At 38.5% G+C, this 14,802-nt stretch overlaps 1 protein-coding gene across 6 annotated transcripts in view; it reads left to right on the plus strand.

Annotated features, from left to right (window-relative positions):
• The window catches only part of PIK3CB (phosphatidylinositol-4,5-bisphosphate 3-kinase catalytic subunit beta), a 281,740-nt gene that overhangs the window by 100,510 nt on the left and 166,428 nt on the right, over positions 1-14,802 (plus strand). The window lies entirely within an intron of this gene.

A 14,802-nucleotide genomic window follows, 5' to 3' on the forward strand; every position in this document is an offset into this window, starting at 1 on the left:
AATAGTCTCGTTCATAAATTAGGAAATTGAAGCTGAGAGAGGTTAAGTAATTTATCCAAGGTCAAACACAACAAAATACATAGGTGAAACCATATTATCAAAAGGACCTCTTAGTGTTTTAATGATTAAAATCTCTATGAATCTGGTCCAACATTGATATGCCTTATACCAGATTAAAAAGAGGCAATGATAAAGTGAAAAATTAAGTATTTAATGGCTATTTTGTAAAATTAAACTTATTTTTAACTATTCATAGTTAGAAAAAGAAGTAACATTTACATACTGAGTAATATTATTTGAGATAATTCCTTCATTGAATTGGAATCTTTTGTTTTTTAAGACTCAAAGCCAAGAATGTATTGGGGGGGTAACTTTAGTAACAAAATATTTTTGATTCAGATTTGTAATCTTTTTATTTATACATGCTTTACCCTTCAGGGTATTTACTGTGATGGGTTCTAGCTGTTGGTACGTTATAGAGTACTTGTTAGGAAAGTTGAAAAAAATAGGAGTTATTTTAGGAAGACAGGAGTTAAACTTGTCTCTCTTTAGGATAGCCACAGAAGTCATTTTGGCATATTAAGTATATGTGCTGTGGTTTTTAAAAATAGTTCTGCATTTATGATTATTGAAATAAACCTGGTTTATAAAAAAATAAATTTGTTTTATGGAGACATGCTAAATATTAATAAATATAATCTGCTTATAGTTATGTTAAATATTATGAATATAAATCTGGATTCAGAAATACAAACAAATATTTAGAATGGATATAAGAACACTAAAAATAGAGAGTCAAGATCTAACTTGAATCATTCCTTTGGACCCATTTAAAGGGTCCTGAATAGTAGAACTTAAATGTTAAGTGTATGAGCTCTGTGCCCCCTTTAAAAGCCATTGAAAAAAGAAACATTCACTTGTAGTTCCTTTCCCCTGCCCCATTTCCTAAGTAGTTTTATTGAGATATGTTCACACACCATACATTCTATCCAAAGTATACAATCAGCGGTTCATGGTGTAATCACATAGTTGTGCATTCATCAGTGCGATCCATTTTAGGACATTTTCATTACTCAAAAAATAACAACAACAACAAAACAAAACATCCCATACCCCTCAACCACCCCATTATTGGCCCTTAACATTGGTGTGGTACATATGTTACTGTTGATAAAAGAATATTAAAGATACTGTTATTAACTACAGTCCATAGTTTGCAATAGATGCATTTTTCCTGTTATCACTCTATTACTATCTCCTTGAGTAGTAACATACATTTATTCTAGTTCATGAAAGAACAGTTTTATAATTGTGCTATTAATCACAGTCATTGTTCACCACAGAGTTAATGGTGTTACACAGTCCCATGTTTCATTCTCTGGTTTTCCTTCTAGTGGCATACACAACTCTAAATTTCCCCTTTCAACCGTAATCACACACATAACTCTGTGCTGTTAATTACACTCACTATAATGTGCTACCATCACCTCTATCCATTTCCAAACATTTAAATTCAACCTAGTTAAAAATTCTGCACACATACGTACCACTCCCTATTCTTTAGTTTCATTCTGTCTCCTGGTAACCTATTTTCTAGATTTTAACTCTATGATTTACATATTATAATTAGTTCATACTGACATCATACAATATTTGTCCTTTTGTGTCTGGCTTGTTTCACCCAACAAAATATCCTCAAGATTCAACCATATTTTTGCATGCTTCAGAACTTCATTCCTTCTTACTGCTGAATAATATTCCATCATATTTATATACCACATTTTGTTTATACATTCTTTGGTGGATGAACACTTGGGTTGTTTCTATCTTTTGGCAATTGTGAATAATGCCCCTGTGAACACTGGTGTGCAGGTGTCTGTTTGCATCCCTGCTTTCAGATCTTTTGAGTATATACTTAGTAGTGGGATTGCCAGATCATATGGCAGTTCTGTATTTAGCTCCCTGAGAAACCACCACACTGTCTTCCAAAGCTGTTGCACCATTCTACATTCTCAGCAGTAGTGAATGTGTTCCTGTTTTTCCACATCCTCTTCAACACTTGCAGTTTTCTTTTTTTTTTTTTTTTAATTAGTAGCTATTCTGGTAGGTGTGAAATGATATCTCACTGTAGTTTTATTTTATATTTCCCTAATAGCTAGTGGTGCTGAGCACCTTTTCATGTGCTTTTTAGCCATTTGTATATCCTGTTTGGAAAAATGTCTATTCATGTCTTTTGCCTGTGTTTAAAATTGAATTTTGTCTTTTTATTGTTGAGTTATGGAATTTTTTTTATATATTCTGGATATGAAACCCTTATCAGATAATGTGATTTCCAAATATTTTCTCTCATTGAGTTGGCTGCCTTTTCATGTTTTTGACAAAATCCTTTCAATTTGAGGAGGTCCATTTATCTGTCTTTCTTTCATTGCATGTGCTTTGGGTGTAAGGTCTGCTTGCTGCCTATCACAAGATCTTGAAGATGCTTCCCTACAGTTTCTTTTAGGAGTTTTGTGGTTCTGGCTTTTATATTTAAACCCTTGATCCATTTTGAGTTACTTTTCATATAAGATGTTAAGATAGGGGTCCTCTTTCATTCTTTTGGATATGGATAATCCAGTTCTCCAAGCACCATTTCTTGAAGAGACTGCTGTTTCTTAGTTGGGTGGACTGGCAGGCTTGTCAAAGATCATTTAACCATAAATGTGTGAGGGTCTGTTTTTGAACTCTCAGTTCTATTCTGTTGGTCAATATAGCTGTTTTTATGGCAGTATCATGCTGTTTTTATCACTAGCATTGTAATACCTTTTAAAATCAGGAAGTGAGAGTCCTCCAACATAATTTTACATCTTAAGAGTTTTTTTGGCCATTTGGGGTCCCTTAAACTTCCAAATAAATTTGGAATTGGCTTTTCCAGTTCTGCAGAGTAGGCTGTTGGAATTTTTATTGGGATTGTGTTGAGTCTGTAAATCAATTTGGGTAGAATTGGCATCTTAACAATATTTAGTCTTCCAATCCATGAACATGAATGTCCTTCTGTTTATTTAGGTATTCTTTGATTTCCTTTAGCAATGCTTTGTAGTTTTCTGAATACAGGTCCTTCACATCCTTTGTTAAATTTCTTCCTTGGTATCTGATTTTTTAAGTTGCTGTTGTAAATGGGTTTTTTTCCCCTGATTTCCTTCTCAGAGTGCTCATTACTAGTGTGTAGAAACGCTACCAATTTTCGCATTTTAATCTTGTATCCCTCCCCTTTGCTGAACTCATTTATTTGGTGTAATAGCTTTGTGGTAGATTTTCCGGGATTTTCTATGTATAGGATCATATCATCTGCAAACAAGGAAAGTTCTGCTTCTTCCTTTCTTATTTGGATGCCTTTTGTTTCTTTTTCTTGTGTACCTCTATACAGTGTTTTACTAGATAAAGAATGCTTGCCTGGCATTTTTTTGCTTTCATTACCTTAAATATATCATACCACTGCCTTCTCTCCTCTGTGGTTTCTGATGAGAAATCAGCACTCATTTTATTGCTGTTCCCTTGTATGTGATGAATTGCCTTTCTCTTGCTGCTTTCAGAATTCTCTCTTTATCTTTGGCAGTTGACATTCTGATTAATATATGTCTTGGAGTGGTTCTATTATGGTTTTTTCTATTTGGAGTACATTGTGCTTCTTGGAAATTTTTGGCCATTATTTCCTCAAATGTTCTTCCTGCCCCTTATCACTTCTCTTCTTCTTCTGGGACACTTATGACACATACGTTTGTGTGCTTCATGTTGTCATGCTATTCCCTGAGACTGTGCTCAAAATTTTCCATTCATTTCTCTTTTTTTTTTTCTGTTCAATTTGGACGTCTTGTCTTCTAGGTCACTGATCCTTTATTCTGCCTTGTCAAATCTGCTGTTGTATGCCTCTAACATTTTTAATCTCATTTATTATGCTTTTCATTCCCATGAGCTGTTATTTTTCTTTACATGCTTTCAAATTCTTCTTTCTGCTCACCCAGTGTTGTAATATCCTTTATCTCTTTAGCTGTATTTTCCTTGATCTTCTTGAATTGGTTAGGAGGTTTGTTTGAATGTCTTTGATTAGTTTTTTCAAATTCTGTTATCTCCTCTGATTTTTTAATTTGTTTCTTCGACTGGGCGATATCATCTTGTTTCCACATGTTTTCTAAAAGAAATTTAGAGTGCCACCTTCAACTTTAAAGGATGAATTTAAATATTATTTTAATATAAATTATAGGTGTATGATATTTTAGCAGTTGCTCTTCAGCATTTTTAAGAATTATTTTAGTGATATTTCTTACATAGAATTACAATTCAGGTAAAATAATCATCTTTAGAAAATAATGCTCTATATTTTTCAGTTTTTAAATGCCCAGTATAATGCATACTTCATTATAAACAAATCAATAAGTAAGACTTACTTGTTGTCTTTGAAAAATAGGCATATGGGGGGTACTTAATCCTAGATGAATGAAAATCCCATCACTTAAGTTGTCTTTGAACAAAACGTAAATTTGGTGCTCATTATAAATGTGCACTCCCTTCCAGCACTAATGTTTTATTCATTCATTTTTTTTCTAACTGTATCATATAATGGAAAAGAAATACTCCATAAATACTTTTGCATCTAATTTTTTTTAATGCCCTTTCAGTCTGTTTTAAAATTACCTTCATGATTTTCGAAAATAGTTTTTGGTTGAACTTGTTTGTCTCTAAAGTTGATATTGGTTCCTGTTTATCATTTGACTTGAAGTAAAGTCTAGTGGCTCTGCCACATTGCTAGGGAAGCTGAAAATGATTGAACCCTTTCCTTTCTTTCTGTCAGTGAACAATTGACAGGATATGGGTTGTAATTACAGTTTAAGGGTTTAGTTTGGCTAATTGTCACCCTTGAAGTTCTGTGCCCACTGAGAGCTTCCTTGAAAAGTTGTTTTCATAGTTGAAAAACTTGGCTTGTCCTCAGACTTTGATCTTTTGCTTTGATGCTCAAATAAAAGAGTGATATGGAGCATCTTGTCAGGCAAGGTAACCCTGTGAAGATCACTTCCTTTAAAGGCTAAAAGGAAAATAGGAAAAAAAAAAAAAAAAAAAAAAAAGAGAGAGAGCGAGAGAGAGGGAAGGAAGGAGAAGAAGAAAGAAAAAGAGAAAAGAAAGTATGATAATTGTTTGGGAAAAGCCTGCCTTCCAGTCCTGGCTCTGCCTCTGTGTCATCCTGGATAATTTTCTTAATCTCTCTGGGCCTTAGTTTTATTATCTTTAGAATGGGAAGGAGTCTGCAACTCTTAAGGCATCAACCAACCTGAAACTGAGTCACTTTTTTTTTTTAATCTCTAGGTTTTATTGAGATATATTTACATACCATATATTCTGTGCAAAGTATACAATCAATGTCTCACAGTATCCTCACTTAGTTGTGCAATCATCACACTCAATTTTAGAAAGTTTTCATTGCTACAAAGTGAAAAATAACAATTAGACACATGCACACAAAAAAGAAAACCTCAAACACTCCATATCCCTTATCCCCCCCACCTTCAACAATTTACTGCTAGTACTGGTGTGATACATATGTTACTGTTGGTGAAAGAATATTAAGGTACTATTGTTAAATATAGTTCATAACAAGCAATAGATATTTTTCCCCATATACCCCTCTATTTGTCTATTCACTTTTTTTTTCTTTTTAATGTTTATTGGGATTGTTCAGATACCATACAATTATCCAAAGATCCAAAGTGTACAATCATGTGCCCCTGGTACCCTTGTACAGCTGTGCATCCATCACCACACTTAATTTTTGTTCAATTTTTAGAACCTTTTCATTACTCCAGACAAGAAATAAAGTGAAAGATGTAAAAAGAAAAAAAAAAAAAAAAAAAAAAAGGAAAGGAGACTCGAATCCTCCCATATCTCTAACCAACCCCCCTCAATTGTTGACTGGTAGTGTTGGTATAGTACGTTTGTTACTGTTTATGAAAGAATGTTGAAATACTACAAACTGTAGTACATAGTTTGCAATAGGTATATATTTCTTCCCTATATGCCCCTCTATTATTAACTTCTAGTTGTATTGTCATACATTTGTTCTGGTTCATGGAAGAGTTTTCTAATATTTGTACAGTTAATCATGGACATCGCCCACCATAGGATTCAGTTTTATACATTCCCATCTTTTGGCCTCCAACTTTCCTTCTGGTGACAGGTATGACTCTGAGCTTCCCCTTTCTGCCTCATTCACGCACCGTTCGGCACTGTTAGTTATTCTCACATCTTGCTACCGACACTCTGTTCATTTCCAAACATTTAAGTTCATCCTAGTTGAACATTCTGCTCATACTAAGCAACCGCTCCCCATTCTTAAACCTCATCCTATATTTTGGTACCTTATATTTCATGTCTATGAGTTTACATATTATAATTAGTTCTTATCAGTGAGACCCTGCGATATTTCTCCCTATGTGTCTGGCTTATTTCACTCAGTATATTGCCTTTGATGTTTTGTCATCAACCCATTTTTTTTTTTAAGATGGTTTTGTTTACACACCATACATTCCATCCTAAGTAAACGATCGATGGTTCTCTGTATGGTCACATATTTATGTATTCACCACCTGTGCCGGTTTGAATGTATTGTGTCCCCCAAATGCCATTATCTTTGTGGTCTTGTGGGGCAGACGTTTTGGTGCTGGTTAGATTTGCTTGGAATGTGCCCCACCCAGCTGTGGGTGATGATTTTGATGGGATGTTCCCATGGAGGCATGGCCCCGCCCATTTGGGGTGGGCCTTGATCAGTGGAGCCGTATAAATGAGCTGACTCACAGAGAGGGAACTGAGTGCAGCTGGGAGTGACGTTTTGAAGAGGAGCAAGCTTGCTAGAGAGGAACATCCTGGGAGAAAGCCATTTTGAGGCCAGAGCTTTGGAGCAGACGCCAGCTGCCTTCCTAGCTAGCAGAGGATTTCCGGATGCCATTGGCCATCCTCCGGTGAAGGTACCCGATTGCTGAGGTGTTACCTTGGACGTTTTGTGGCCTTAAGACTGTAACTGTGTAGTGAAATAAACCCCCGTTTTATAAAAGCCTATCCATCTCTGGTGTTTTGCGTTCCGCAGCGTTAGCAAACTGGAACAGATTTTGGTACCAGAGAAGTGGGGTGCTTTTGCTGCTGAGTTTGCAAATACCAAACATGTTGGAACGGCTTTTTATTTTATTTTATTTTATTTATTTATTTATTTATTTATTTATTTTTAACTAATGATATCATTTAATGATATCAAATTAATGTGAATTCCTTGCAGGTAATGTTATTAGCTCTAGTGTATCTGAACATGACAGAAAAAACATTTAGACACCTGAAAGAAAGCAACCAGTCAGGAAGGACGTGAAAAGGTTTCTAGGCCCCCATGCATTATACCTTTACATTGAAGATGAGCAAAAAAGCTGACAGTCTCTCTCCTGCTGTAGAGGAACTGTTTTCTGAGACACATAAAGATACTACTTCTAACTAAGCCCCTTCTCTCATCGGTACTCATTTTGTTTCTTTTCTTTTTTTTTTTTTTTTTTTAAATTAAATTCAGTTTTATTGAGATATATTCACATACCATACAATCATCCATGGTGTACAATCAGCTGTTCACAGTATATTCATATAGTTTTGCATTCTTTACCACAATCTATTTCTGAACATTTTCCGTACATAAGAGAATCAGAATCAGAATAAAAAATAAACGTAAAAAAGAACACCCAAATCACCCCCCCATCCCACACAATTTGTCATTTAGTTTTTGTCCCCATTTTTCTTTTTTTTTTTGTCAGTTTGATTCCATTTTTTAATCTTCATTTTATTGAGATATATTCACATACCATGCAGTCATACAAAACAAATCATACTTTCGATTGTTCACAGTACCATTACATAGTTGTACATTCATCACCTAAATCAATCCCTGACAACTTCATTAGCACACACACAAAAATAACAAGAATAATAATTAGAGTGAAAAAGAGCAATTGAGGTAAAAAAGAACACTGGGTACCTTTGTCTGTTTGTTTCCTTCCCCTATTTTTCTACTCATCCATCCATAAACTAGACAAAGTGGAGTGTGGTCATTATGGCTTTCCCAATCCCATTGTCACCCCTCATAAGCTACATTTTTATACAACTGTCTTCGAGATTCATGGGTTCTGGGTTGTAGTTTGATAGTTTCAGGTATCCACCACCAGCTACCCCAATTCTTTAGAACCTAAAAAGGGTTGTCTAAAGTGTACGTAAGAGTGCCCACCAGAGTGACCTCTCGGCTCCTTTTGGAATCTCTCTGCCACTGAAGCTTATTTCATTTCCTTTCACATCCCCCTTTTGGTCAAGAAGATGTTCTCCGTCCCACGATGCCGGGTCTACATTCCTCCCCGGGAGTCATATTCCACGTTGCCAGGGAGATTCACTCCCCTGGGTGTCTGATCCCACGTAGCGGGGAGGGCAGTGATTTCACCTTTCAAGTTGGCTTAGCCAAAGAGAGAGGGCCACATCTGAGCAACAAAGAGGCATTCGGGAGGAGGCTCTTAGGCACAACCATAGGGAGGCCTAGCCTCTCCTTTGCAGCAACCGTCTTCCCAAGGGTAAAACCTATGGTAGAGGGCTCAACCCATCAAACCACCAGTCCCCTATGTCTGTGGTCATGTTAGCAACCATTGAGGTGGGGTAGGCCAGTATCCCTGCATTCTCCACAGGCTCCTCAAGGGGGCACTACATCTTTTTTTCCTTGTTTTTGTTTTTTTTTTTTAACTTTCCCTTCTTTTTTAAATCAACTGTATGAAAAAAAAGTTAAAAAGAAAACAAACATACAATAAAAGAACATTTCAAAGAGACCATAACAAGGGAGTAAGAAAAAGACAACTAACCTAAGATAACTGCTTAACTTCCAACATGTTCCTACTTTACCCCGAGAAAGTTACCTAATATAGCAACATTTCTGTGAACTTGTTCCTACTATATCCATCAGAAATTAACAGACCATAGTCATTCCTGGGCATCCCCAGAACGTTAAATAGCTTACCTGTTCTGCTTGGATTATTGTTCCCCCTTCCTTAATTGCTCTCTATTGCTAGTTCGCCTACATTGTACATTATAAACCATTTGTTTTACATTTTTCAAAGCTCACATTAGTGGTAGCATATAATATTTCTCTTTTTGTGCCTGGCTTATTTCGCTCAGCATTATGTCTTCAAGGTTCATCCATGTTGTCATATGTTTCACAAGGTCGTTCCTTCTTACTGCTGCGTAGTATTCCATCGTGTGTATATATACCACATTTTATTTATCCACTCATCTTGGAACGGCTTTTTAAGTGGATAAGGGGAGGACTATGGAAGAATTATGAGGAGCTTGATAGAGAAGCCTAAACTGCTTTGAAGAGACTGTTTGTGGAAATATGGACTCTAAAGATACTTCTGACGAGGCCTTGAACAGAAATGATGAATGTGTTGTTGTAAACTGGAAGAAAGGCGATCCTTGTTTTAAAGTGGCAGAGAATTTGGCAAAATTGAGTCCTGGTGTCAGATGGAAGGAAGAATTTGAAAGCGACAACCTGGAATACTTAGCTGAGGAGATCTCCAGACTACATGTGGAGGAGGTACCCTGGCTTCTCCTTGCAGCTTATAGTAAAATGCGAGCGGAAAGAGATAAACTTCGAACTGAACTCTTGGGTTCAAAGAGACCAGAAGCTGATCGCTTGGAGAATTGCGAGCTTCCAGGGGGTGGAATCCCTGAAGCTATAGCCCAACATGAGGATGTAACCAAACACGGAACCCAGCTGCCATTTCAGTACAAGCCAAGATTGGAGATGGAATTATCCAGAAAGGATTTGTGGAAAGTCCTATTGTCTAAAGGCTTTGACCCCTGTGTGCTTTATGCAAAGCCAACAGAATTTTTGCGAGATCTTTATAGACAGAGCCGTTGCCGGTCTGGACTGGAGGAGACAGACAAGGAAAAAATTAAAGGAAAAATCTCTTTAGAGACAGAGCCATGGAGGTTGAGGTCTGGAGTCAAGAGGTCTTGGGCTGGGAGAGCGGAGCAGCCCACATGCATGGAAAGGGTGAGTTTGCCCTGGAGGTTGAGGGCAGACCTTCCGCCTCGATGCTCAGGAAATGTCCTGCCACCCCAAGTCCCAAAGAGGGTGGAGCACATTCCCAGGGAATTGGGGAGAGCCTGGCTGCCACCACACTGTTCTGAAGGGGTTGAGCATGTGCCCCAGAGATGGAAGGGAATCCGGGAGCTGCCCCGATGTTTGAGGAGGGTGGGGCCGAGAAGGTGGTCTCCCTAGTGTGTGGATATGTTGGAGCACTCACCCAAGCATTTGGAGAGAAAAGGGCTGCCACAAAGGCACTTAGGAAGCATTAGACTCCCACTCTCTCAAGCCCCAAGGCTGTAAATGACTCTCAGACTTTGGAATCTAATGGAGTTTGTCCTGTGGGTTTTAGGAACTGTTTTGCTCCTGTTAACCCTGTTTTCCTTACTGTTTCTCCTTATGGCAATGGAAATGTTTATCCTATGAATGTCTTTCCTTTGTATATTGGGAGCACATAACTTGTTCTAAGTTCACAGATCCACAGCTAAAGAAAAATTATGCCTTAGGACTGGCCATGCCTATAATTGATTTTCATGGGATCTTGTACTTAACTTCTGTTACTGAAATGATTTAAGTTTTTGTGATATTGTGATGGAATGAATGTATTTTGTATTTGGAAAGATAATGTCATTTTGGGGTCCAGGGGGTGGAATGTGCCGGTTTGAATGTATTTTGTCCCCCAAATGCCATTATCTTTGTGGTCTTGTGGGGCAGACGTTTTGGTGCTGGTTAGATTTGCTGGGAATGTGCCCCACCCAGCTGTGGGTGATGATTTTGATGGGATGTTCCCATGGAGGCGTGGCCCCGCCCATTTGGGGTGGGCCTTGATCAGTGGAGCCGTATAAATGAGCTGACTCACAGAGAGGGAACTGAGTGCAGCTGGGAGTGACGTTTTGAAGAGGAGCAAGCTTGCTAGAGAGGAACATCCTGGGAGAAAGCCATTTTGAGGCCAGAGCTTTGGAGCAGACGCCAGCTGCCTTCCTAGCTAGCAGAGGTTTTCCGGATGCCATTGGCCATCCTCCGGTGAAGGTACCCGATTGCTGAGGTGTTACCTTGGACGTTTGTGGCCTTAAGACTGTAACTGTGTAGTGAAATAAACCCCCGTTTTATAAAAGCCTATCCGTCTCTGGTGTTTTGCATTCCGCAGCATTAGCAAACTAGAACACCACCTTCACCACTATCTGTATGAGGGCATCTACATTTCTTCCACAAGGCAGGGAGAGTCAAAGAAGGTAGAGAGGCAAAAGGAAGAGGAAAAAAAATGACAGCTAGGAAGTTGCAAAAGGAAAAGTAACCTTAAATCAAAGTATAGTAAAGAATGAGACAACACCACCAATGTCAAGTGTCTAACATGCCTCCCCTATCACCCCCTCTTATCTGCATTTACCTTGGTATATCACCTTTGTTCCATTAAAGGAAGCATAATACAATGATTCTGTTAGTTACAGTCTCTAGTTTACATCGATTGTATCCGTCTCCCTTTGCCTCCCCATTTTTAACACCTTGGAAGGTTGACATTTGCTTGTTCTCCCTCGTAAAAGAACATATTTGTACGTTTTATCACAATTGTCGAACACTCTAGATTTCACCAAGTTACGCAGTCCCATTCTTTATCTTTCCTCCTTTCTTCTGGTGTCTCACATGCTCCCAACCTTCCTCTCTCAACTGTGTTCATAGTTGTCTTTGTTCAGTGTACTTACATTGCTGTGCTACCATCTCCCAAAACTGTGTTCCAAAGCATGCACTCCTGTCTTCTCCTATCATTCTGTAGTTCTCCCTTTAGTATTTCCTGTAGGGTGGGTGTCTTGTTCACAAAGTCTCTCGTTGTCTGTTTGTCGGAAAATATTTGGAGCTCTCCCTCATATTTGAAGGATAGCTTTGCTGGATATAGGATTCTTGGTTGGTGGTTTTTCTCTTTCAGTGCCTTAAATATATCACACCACTTCCTTCTTGCCTCCATGGTTTCTGCTGAGAGATCCACATATAGTCTTATTAAGCTTCCTTTGTATGTAATGGATGGCTTTTCTCTTGCTGCTTTCAGGATTCTCTCTTTGTCTTTGACATTTGATAATCTGATTATTAAGTGTCTTGGAGTAGGCCTATTCAGATCTATTCTGTTTGGAGTACGCTGCGCTTCTTGGATCTGTAATTTTATGTCTTTCATAAGAGATGGGAAATTTTCATTGATTGTTTACTCTGTTATTGCCTCTGCTCCTTTTTGCTTCTTTTCTCCTTCTGGGACACCAGTGATACGTACATTCTTGTACTTTGTTTCATCCTTAAGTTCCCAAAGATGTTGCTCATATTTTTTCATTCTTTTCTCCATCTGCTCCTTTGCGTGTAGGCTTTCAGGTGTTTTGTTCTCCAGTTCTTGAGTGTTTTCTTCTGCCTCTTGAGATCTGTTGTTGTATGTTTCTATTGTGTCTTTTGTCTCTTGTGCTGTGCCTTTCATTTCCATAGATTCTGCTGGTTGTTTTTTTGAACTTTCGATTTCTGCCTTATGTATGCCCAGTGTATTCTTTACAGCTTCTATCTCTTTTGCGACATATTCTCTAAACTTTTTGAATTGATTTAGTGTTAGTTGTTTAAATTCCTGTATCTCAGTTGAAGTGTACGTTTGTTCCTCTGACTGGGCCGTAGCTTCATTTTTCTTAGTGTAGGTTGTAGTTTTCTGTTGTCTAGGCGTCTGACCTCCTAAGCCACCCCAGTCAGGTTTTCCCAGATGAGAACAGGCTCAGGTCACAGAAGGAGGAAATATTCAGTATCTGGTTTCCCTGATGGTTTTTCTTAGAGGAATCGATACACCTGTGCTTTTCTGCCTGGCAGGTGCACCTGTTAGCCTGTCACTGGCTGGTGTAAGAGGGTGTGCCCTGTGGCTCTCCTCCCCCAGGCTTTGGGGTCTGGTTCTGGAAAGGCAGGCAGTAGAGCTGGGCCCCTCCCTTTCCTCTTGGAAAGCTATGCCCCCTCCAGAGATGTCTTCTGCATATCAGTAAGTTCTTTGTTTCTCTGACTCTGCTGATCAAAGTGTTTTGATTTTAAAATGGCTGAGGCTGTCTTTACTGCAAAGCTCTGGGGACTGAAAATGGCTGAGGTGTTCCCCACAGAGAGAGAAAGGGACAGAAAACTCCCAGGTTCACCTGTTAGCCAGAGTTCGCACCTGATCCTCTGGGCTCCCCGTCCTGAGACAGATATGTCCCCTGACCCTCCCAAGGTGAGTTGTCACCAAAAACCACTGTCTGTATTGAGCAGTTAACATTAAAACCCCAGTTGGAGCTGGGCTGAGAGAGTGCTGCTCTGTAGCACCGCAAGGCTTCTGTGAGGGAGGGGCTCTCGGTTCTCAGCTCTTGGCTCTCAGCGCAGGTCCGCAGTTTTACTTACAGATTTTATGCTGTGTTCTCGGGCATTCGTCCCAATTCAGGTTGGCTGATGATGCGTGGACAGTCATGTTTGTCTCCCCGCAGTTATTCCAGGTTATTTGCTAGTTTTTTGGTCATCATGTATGAATTGTTCCAAGGGGGGGACTAACAGTCTTCCACTCCTCTCTGTGCTGCCATCTTAGCTCCTCCCGGAGTCACTTCTTAGACTGGACTCTTATGTGTGTTGCTACCTATAAACTACGGGACTTAGTTTCGTGACTAAGGGCAATAAGAGTCAGAGTAAATGTTATTTTAACCTACTAGCAATAATTTTATTTTCTCCCAAAATAATCTCTACAGGAGCAGTTTTATGTGTTACCATTTGGCTTGTTACCTCTTTGTATAGCAGCCATGTTACAGTTTTAGGTTTTGACAAAGGGCATGCTATTCTAGTTACATCACAGCACATTTTGTGAGTATTTCCGTTCCTTTAATATTTATCTTAAGATTGTACATGAAGCTCTGAAGAAGTACAAGTTATCCTGTGGTTTTAGTGGCCATCGCTCCATAAGTTTGGTTATTAAGGGCATTGAAAACTAAGAGTTAGTTATTTTGTTCTTACACACTTTTGATCATTTAAGGGGCTAAAACTTTCTTGTCTTAAGAATTAGCTAAAGACAACATAGTCAAACAGAGGGCACACCATTATCTCATTGATCTACAAGTAGAATATATGTTATATTCATTGCTATTTTTAATGGAAATTTTATTGAGCTATATTCACACATCATATAATCCATCGAAAGTATACAGTCATTGACTCAGTATCATCACATAGTTGTGTAGTCATCACCATAATCGATTTTAGAATGTTTTCATTACTCCAAAAAGAAAAATATAAAATGCACATAGAAAAGAAAAACCAAAACACCCCATACTCTTTTTATCTCCCTGCTATTATTGACCCCTGGTATTGGCGTGCTGGATTTCAGGGCTTATCTGGTGTAGGAACAAACTGGAGGCCTTAAGGTTCTGGAAAAACAAAACAAAACAAAATAAGCAATCCATTTATTGCATTTTGGATAGAACCCAGGGTATTCTTTAGGGTTTTCAGAAATACTGTTGGTTGGTGCTTGGCATGCTATGGCAATTGACAATATCTAGTTGAAGCTTGTGTAAGAGAGACCTCCAGAATGACTTCTTGGCTCTATTTGAAATCTCTTATCCACTGAAACTTAATCTTGTTTCATTTCTTTTCCCCCTTTTGATGAAGAAGTCATTCTCAATCCCACAATGCCAGGGTCAGTTTCACCCCTGGCCATC

The sequence above is a fragment of the Choloepus didactylus genome, chromosome 1 (genome assembly GCF_015220235.1).
Source record: "Choloepus didactylus isolate mChoDid1 chromosome 1, mChoDid1.pri, whole genome shotgun sequence".
NCBI classification, from domain to species: domain Eukaryota; kingdom Metazoa; phylum Chordata; class Mammalia; order Pilosa; family Megalonychidae; genus Choloepus; species Choloepus didactylus.